Raw genomic sequence first — 8,414 nt, forward strand, 5'->3', positions numbered from 1 at the left:
ATTTAGTGTTGTCCCAGAGGTCTCTGAGACTGTCCTAAGTTATTTTCATTGTTTTTTCTTTATTCTGCACTGTAGTAGTTATTTCCATTACTTTAGCTTCCAGGTCACTTATCCATTCTTCTGCCTCAGTTATTCTGCTATTCATCCATTCTAGAGGGTTTGTTTTTGTTTTGTTTTTTTTGCAGTATGTGGGCCCCTCACTGTTGTGACCTCTCCCATTGTGGAGCACAGACACCAAATGCGCAGGCTCAGTGGCCATGCCTCACGGGACCAGCTGCTCCACGGCATGTGGGATCTTCCCAGACCGGGGCACGAACCCGTGTCCCCTGCATCGGCAGACGGACTCTCAACCACTGTGCCACCAGGGAAGCCCCTTCTAGAGTATTTTTAATTACATTTATTGTGTTGTTCATCGTTGCTTGTTTCATCTTTAATTCTTCTAGGTATTTGTTAAAGGTTTCTTGCATTGTCTCTATACTATTTCCAAGATTTTAGATCATCTTTATATCATTATTCTGAATTCTTTTCAGGTAGACTGCCTAATTCCTCTTCATTTGTTAGCTCTGGTGGGTTTTTGTCTTGCCCCTTCATCTGCTGTGTGTTTTTCTCTCTTCTCATTTTGCTTATCGTACTGTGTTTGGGGGTCTCCTTTTTGCAGGCTGCAGGTTCATACTTCCCGTTGTATTTGGTGTCTGTCCTCAGTGGCTAAAGTTGGTTCAGTGGGTTGTGTAGGCTTCCTGGTTGAGGGGAGTAGAGCCTGTGTTCTGGTGGATGAGGCTGGATCTTGTCTTTCTGGTGGGCAGGTCCACGTCTGGTGGTGTGTTTTGGGGTGTCTGTGGACTTATTATGATTTTAGGCAGCTTCTCTGCTAATTGGTGAGGTTGTGTTCCTGTCTTGCTAGTTGTTTGCCATAGGGTGTCCAGCACTGTAGCTTGCTGGTTGTTGAGTGAAGTTGGGTGTTGGTGTTGAGATGGAGATCTCTGGGAGATTTTTGCCATTTGATATTATGTGGAGCTGGGAGGTCCCTTGAGGACGAGTGTCCTGACGTTGGCTCTCCCACCTCAGAGGCACAGCACTGATTCCTGGCTGTAGCACCAATAGCCTTTCATCCACAGGGCTCAGAATAAAAGGGAGAAAAAGTAGAAAGAAAGAAAAAAAGAAAGAGGATAAATAAAATAAAATAAAGTAAGGTAAAATAATATAAAGTTATTAAAATAAAAAAATAATTATTAGAAAAACATTTTTTTAAAAAGTAAAACAAAAAAGGATGGATAGAAGCCTAGGACAAATGGTGAAAGCAAAGTTTACAGACAAAATCTCACACAGAAGCATACACATACACACTCACAAAAAGAGGAAAAGGGAAAAAAATAATAAATCTTGCTCTCAAAGTCCACCTCCTCAGTTTGGGATGATTCGTTGTCTATTCAGGTATTCCACAGATGTTGGGTACATCAAGTTGATTGTGGAGATTTAATCTGCTGCTCCTGAGGCTGCTGGGAGACATTTCCCTTTCTCTTGTTTGCACAGCTCCCGGGGTTCAGCTTTGGATTTGGCCCCACCTCTGCTTGTAGGTTGCCAGATGGCGTCTGTTCTTCGCTCAGACAGGACAGGGTTAAAGGAGCCGCTGATTCGGGGAACTGGCTCACTCAGCCCGGGAGGAAGGAGGGGTATGGATTGCGGGGCGAGCCTGTGGCAGCAGAGGCCGGCGTGACTTTGCACCAGCCTGAGGCACGCTGTGCGTTCATCCAGGAAGTTGTCCCTGGATCCCGGGACCCTGGCCGTTGCGGGCTGCACAGGCTCCCCGGAAGGGAGGTGTGGAGAGTGAGCTGTGCTCGCACACAGGCTGATTGGTGGCGGCAGCAGCAGCCTTAGCGTCTTATGCCCGTCTCTGGGGTCTGCACTTTTAGCCGTGGCTCGCGCCCATCTCTGGGGCTCCTTTAAGCAGCACTCTTAATCCCCTCTCCTTGCGCACCAGGAAACAAAGAGGGAAGAAAAAGTCTCTTGCCTCTTCGGCCGGTCCAGACTTTTTTCCGGACTCCCTCCCGGCTAGCCGTGGTGCACTAACCCCCTGCAGGCTGCGCTCACACTGCCAAACCAAGTCCTCTCCCTGTGCTCAGACCGAAGCCCGATCCTCAGCTGCCAGCCCCACCCGCCCTGGCTGGTGAGCAGACAAGCCTCGGGCTGGTGCATGCTGGTGAGGACCGATCCTCTGTGCAGAAATCTCTCCGCTTTTCCCTCTGCACCCCTGTTGCTGTGCTCTCCTCCACGGCTCTGAAGCTCCCCCCTCAGCCACCCGCAGTCTCTACCCGCGAAGGGTCTTCCAAGTGTGTGGAAACCTTTCCTCCTTCACGGCTCCATCCTACTGCTGCCAGTCCCATTCCTATTCTTTTCTGTTTATTCTTTTTTCTTTTGCCCTACCCAGGTACGTGGGGAGTTTCTTGCCTTCTGTGAGGTCTGAGGTCTTCTGCCAGCATTCTGTAGGTGTTCTATAGGAGCAGTTCCACATGTAGATGTATTTCTGATGTATCTGTGTGGAGGAAGGTGATCTCAGCGTCTTACTCTTCCGCCATCTTCCCACACTGAGATTTTTAAATCGAACAATTGATTTTTGATATCAAAGTGTGTTTTGCTTTGTTGTGTATTTTGTTTTTTAAAGTATGTAGCCATTTTTTCCTTTTTTTTTTTTCGGAACACAGGCCTCTCACCACTGTGGCCTCTCCCGTTGCGGGGCACAAGCTCCGGACACACAGGCTCAGCAGCCATGGCTCATGGGCCCATCCGCTCCGCGGAATGTGGGATCCTCCCGGACAGGGGCACAAACCCGTGTCCCTTGCCTCGGCAGGCGGACTCTCAACCACTGCGCCAACAGGGAAGTCCCATTTTTTCCTTTTCTGTTCAACCGCAGTTGTCTTTTTCACTTTTAAAAGTTGCCAAAGGGCTTCCGGAAATATGGTGGAATGGTAAGACGGGGAGATCACCTTCCTCCCCAGATACACCAGAAATACATCTACACGTGGAACAACTCCTACAGAACACCTACTGAACGCTGGCAGAAGGCCTCAGACCTCCCAAAAGGCAAGAAACCCCCCCACGTACCTGGGTAGGGCACAAGAAAAAAGAATAAACAGAGACAAAAGGACAGGGACGGGACCTGCACCAGTGGGAGGGAGCTGTGAAGGAGGAAAGGTTTCTACACACTAGGAAGCCCCTTCGCGGGCAGAGACTGCGGGTGGCGGAGGGGGAACCTTCGGAGCCGCGGAGGAGAGCACAGCCACAGGGGTGCGGGGGGCAAAGCGGAGAGATTCCCGCACAGAAGATCGGTGCCAACTGGCACTCACCAGCCCGAGAGGTTTGTCTTCTCCCCCACCGGGGCGGGTGGGGCTGGGGGCTGAGGCTCGGGCTTTGGTCGGAGCGCAGGAGGAGGACTGGGTTTGGCTGCGTGAACACAGCCTGCAGGGATTTAGTGCGCCACGGCTGGCCTGGAGGGAGTCTGGGGAAAAGTCTGGAGCTGCCGAAGAGGCAAGAGACTTTTTCTTCCCTCTTTGTTTCCTACTGCGCGAGGAGAGGGGATTAAGAGTGCTGCTTAAAGGAGCTCCAGAGACGGGCGCGAGCCGCGGATGAAAGCGCGGAACACAGAGATGGGCATGAGATGCTAAGGCTGTTGCTGCCGCCACCAAGAAGCCTGTGTGTGAGCACAGGTCACTATCCACACCCCGCTTCCGGGGAGCCTGTGCAGTCTGCCACTGCCAGGTTCCCGGGATCCAGGGACAACTTCCCAGAACGCACGGCGTGCCTCAGGCTGGTGCAATGTCACATCGGCCTGTGGCGCCGCAGGCTCGCCCCGCACGCCGTGCCCCTCCCTCCCCCCGGCCTGAGAGAGCCAGAGCCCCCGAATCAGCGCCTCCTTTAACCCCGTCCTGTCTGAGTGAAGAACAGACGCCCTCCAGCGACCTACACATAGAGGCGGGGCCAAACCCAAACCTGAGCCCCTGGGAGCTGTGAGAACAAAGAAGAGAAAGGGATATCTCTCCCAGCAGCCTCAGAAGCAGCGGATTAAAGCTCCACAATCAACTTGATGTACCCTGCATCTGTGGAATACAAGAATAGACAACGAATCATCCCAAATTGAGGAGGTGGACTTTGAGAGCAAGATTTATCATTTTTTCCCCTTTACCTCTTTTTCTGAGTGTGTATGTGTATGCTTCTCTGTGAGATTTTGCCTGTATAGCTTTGCTCCCACCATTTGTCCTAGGGTTCTATCCGTCTGTTTTTTTTTAAAATTTGTTTCTTAATAATTACTTTTTATTTTAATAACCTTATTTTATTTTACTTATCTTCATTCTTTGTTTCCTTCCTTCCCTCCTTTAGACAACCAATCATCCCAAATTCAGGAGGTGGACTTTGAGAGCATGATTTATGATTTTTTCCACTTTTCCTCTTTTTGTGAGTTTGTATGTGTATGCTTCTGTGTGAGATTTTGTCTGTATAGCTTTGCTTCCACCATTTGTCCTAGGGTTCTATCTGTCCGTTTTTTTCTCTCTTAATAATTATTTTTTTTATTTTAAGAACTTTATTATATTTTATCTTATTTTATTTCATTTTACTTTATCTTCTTTCCTTTTTTCTTCCTTCCTTCCTCCCTCCCTCCCTCCCTCCTTTCTTTGTACTGCTACTAATTCTTTCCTTCTAATTTTTCTCCCTTTTCTTGTGAGCCGTGTTGATGAAAGGCTCTTGGTGCTGCAGCCAGGAGGCAGTGCTGTGCCTCTGAGGTGGGAAATCCAACTTCAGGACACTGGTCCACAAGAGACCTCCCAGCTCCACATAATATCAATTGGCAAAAATCTCCCAGAGATCGCCATCTGAACACCAGCACCCAGCTTCACTCAACGACTACCAAGCTACAGTGCTGGACATTCTATGCCAAACAACTAGCAAGACAGGAACACAACCCCACCCATTAGCACAAAGGCTGCCTCAAATAATAATGAGTCCACAGACACCCCAAAACACACCACCAGACGTGGACCTGCCCACCAGAAAGACAAGATCCAGCCTCATCCCCCAGAACACAGGCACTAGTCCCCATACAACCATACAACCAAGCAATTCCACTCAGGTAGTTACCTGAGAGAAATGAAAACATATATGTTCACACACAGACTTGCACATGAACAGTCACAGCAGCATGATTCATAATAGCCAATGAGTAGAAACAATCATAATTACCACTATTACTACAATAATATATGGACCTGTTGCTTAAGGGAGAGGCCAGGGCTCTAGGTATAAAACTGAGCATCACTAACATATAGATGGTATAAAAGCCATGATCTGGTCTGGATCATCTAGGGGGAAAGTACAGATGGCAAACAGTAAAGGACCCATATTAGAGCTCTGAGGCATTCCAACAGTTAGAAATTGAGCAGAGGAAGAAAAAAAGAGATAGAGGAAGAGAGGATAATAGGGAGTATGGTCTCTTGTGTCTTGGAAGCTATCAGAGGGAAAGTTTCAAGGAGGGAAGAGTCAGCCATATCTAATCTGCTGAGAGGCCAAGTAAGACAAGCAGTATTTTCCAAAATTGCCATCCTTGGTAACTTGAACAAATGCAGCTTTAGTGGAGATATGAAAACAGAAGACTGATGTAAGTTTGTTAAAAATTGAATTAGAGGTGAAGAAGTAGAGACAATAAGTATGGACAATTCCTACACGGTGTTTAGATCTAAATGGGAGTAGAAAAATGAGGTGGTAGCTGAAGGATGATATGGGGTCAAGAATTTTTTTCCTAGATAAAGATAGGATACAATAATAGCATAGATCTGTATGACAGATGAACGATCCAGTAGACAGGCAGAGATTGGCAATGCAAGAGCAGAGAGAGAATATAAACAACAGAATGCTGGAGAGAGTAAGGGAATGGCATCCAGAGCACAAGTAATACTGTTTACAATTGTATAAGGACACTTTTTTCCCACTGTAAAAGAGATAAAGCAGGAAAGACAGGTCAAGTACAACTAAGTTTACAGATCTGGTAGTGGAACTATGAGGGAGTTCTCTCTCATGGTTTCTACTTTCTCAATGCTCAAAAGAAATACAGAACATAGGGTGTAGGAGGTTTAAGAAGGGAAGATAAGGTACAATATGCATTACCCCTGTCTTGTCTTTCTAAGTTCAGAATCTATTAAGAAAAGCCACACAATAATGATAGATGATGATCAAAACATCACCTTTATTACTGATAAAGCTAACTGGAATATGTCCCTTTTTAGATCTGTAGCATATGGGCTTAGTAACACTTTGTCCCTTCAGTTGACAGTTTTACTCACTCAGCTACAGGCCTCACCTGCTTCCATATGGGGAAGCACAAAATGTGTGCATCCTTTAGACAAGCTTACTTCTAAAAGGAGGAGAAAACTGAGAAGGGACTAGATAAGTACGCTTGCTTTTTCTCTAAAACTAACAAATGAGGAGGAGGAGTGCTGAGGGGCAGATAGGACTAGAAATGTTCCTCCCATGCTTTCCTTCTTAGGGATTGAAATGGAATTTCATCTTCACTTTGGAAACATGAAGTATGGGACTTACGCATCTCCTACAGTAGTACAAGATGATCATCTAAGTCTGTAATTCGCAAACTTTTGGGTCTCAGAACTCTTCAAAATTATTAAGAGCTTCTGTATATGTTGGTCATATCTATTGATATTTACTACATTAGATTAAAACAGAAAATTTTAACACATCAGAGTATATGAAAACACATTCCATTATCCGTTGGAGCAATGATATCATCATAATTTAGTCTCTGGAAAGATTTTTCCAGAGGATGAGAGTAAAAAGGGAAAATAATACCTTAGTATTTATTATTTTGAAAAGTTTTGATTTTGTGAACCACTTATAAAAGTCTCAGGAACCAACCCCACCTCCAGAGGTCCCTGCACCACAACTTAAGAACAGGTGATATATGAGAATGGAATAGTAGATGTATTTGAGAAACATAACAGAATTGCTAAGTGGAGTTTAGTGCCTAGTTTTAGCCATTAATTTAAAGAGAAACCAATGAATTCCATTTCTGGCCAAGATGAAGAAACAAGGACCAATTCACCCTCCTGCCTTAAACAACCATTAGCCAGACAAAATGCATGAAACAGTGGTTTTCAAGACACTAGATATCAGGCAACAAAGGACAGTGATCTCTAAGTGATAGGAAACAACTGAGGTCAGCCTTATGACAGCCTGACTACCCAAGCTTACTGCCTTGGGAGAGTTTCCAGCTATACTACAGGGTAGGGAAGTAAGGCGGGGCCCAGAGGAAGCTCAGAGTTGAAGAGACGGGGCTGGGAGTTAGGGTAGACGGAGGCAGATAGAGTTTATAGGACAGAGCACCAAAGAGGAGAAGTACACAGACAGAGAACTCCAGAGATCCGCAGAGCACTCCTCTCAAATATTCAGCAGCACTGATCAATGCAGGATGTAGAAGGAAGTAAGCCAAAAGCCATTGTTCTGCAATGAACAATAGGGAAAAACCAGGAAGTTTGTAGAGAAGTACTGCCTAATGGCATGATCTTCAGAAGAGCTAGAGTCTTTAGGGAATGGAGAAGAAATTATAGTTTGGAAGTGGCACTGGGGACAAAGGAGATATGTATTGGGATGGCCAAAAAGTTCGTACAGGTTTTTGTAAGATCTTATAGAAGAAGCCAAACAAACTTTTTGGCCAAGCCAATACATACATACATATATATACATACACACACACACACACACACACACACCCTATTACATGGTTCTGGGAGATAAGAGATAAGATGTTAATCCATCATTATAGCAACTTTTGATTTTTTTTAAATACAATGCTGATGAGCACTAGACGTAAGTTTTGAATGGAAAATATATTTGGTTTTTTTTTTTAGTTGGAAAGAAGATTCCCAGTCTACAGCTTGTCTTTTCATTTTCTATAGCATCTTCTGAAGTGTAAAATTTTTCAATTTTTTTGAAGTTCAATTATCAAAGAATTTTTTTAATAGGTCTTGTTTCTGATGTCATATATAAGAGCTCTTTGCTTAACCCAAGATCATGAAGATTTTCTTCCATGTTTACATTTAGGTGATGATTCATTCTACTTCTGAAATAAACCTTAATTCTATCTGATTTTTCGATCTCCAGGATTGGTCTGGAAATTCTACTCTTGCCCTTCTCCAATCAAGTTTATACATAGCAGTGAGTGATATCTCCTAAACTTAAATTTAATCATGTTATTTCCCTGAAAAACTCACTTTAATGGCTTTCCATTGTACCTGGAATAAATTTCTAAACTTTTTATGATGATAGTCAACAGCCTCTCCTTACCACTTCAATCTCATCTCACAAAATAAAAACAACTTTGAATTAGAAGAAAAAAAACTTTGAGCTTGTCAGCTAAC

Source organism: Delphinapterus leucas, chromosome 17 (genome assembly GCF_059928025.1).
Source record: "Delphinapterus leucas isolate spDelLeu-1000000601 "Yukka" chromosome 17, BTC_Dleu_Yukka2, whole genome shotgun sequence".
Lineage (NCBI taxonomy): Eukaryota > Metazoa > Chordata > Mammalia > Artiodactyla > Monodontidae > Delphinapterus > Delphinapterus leucas.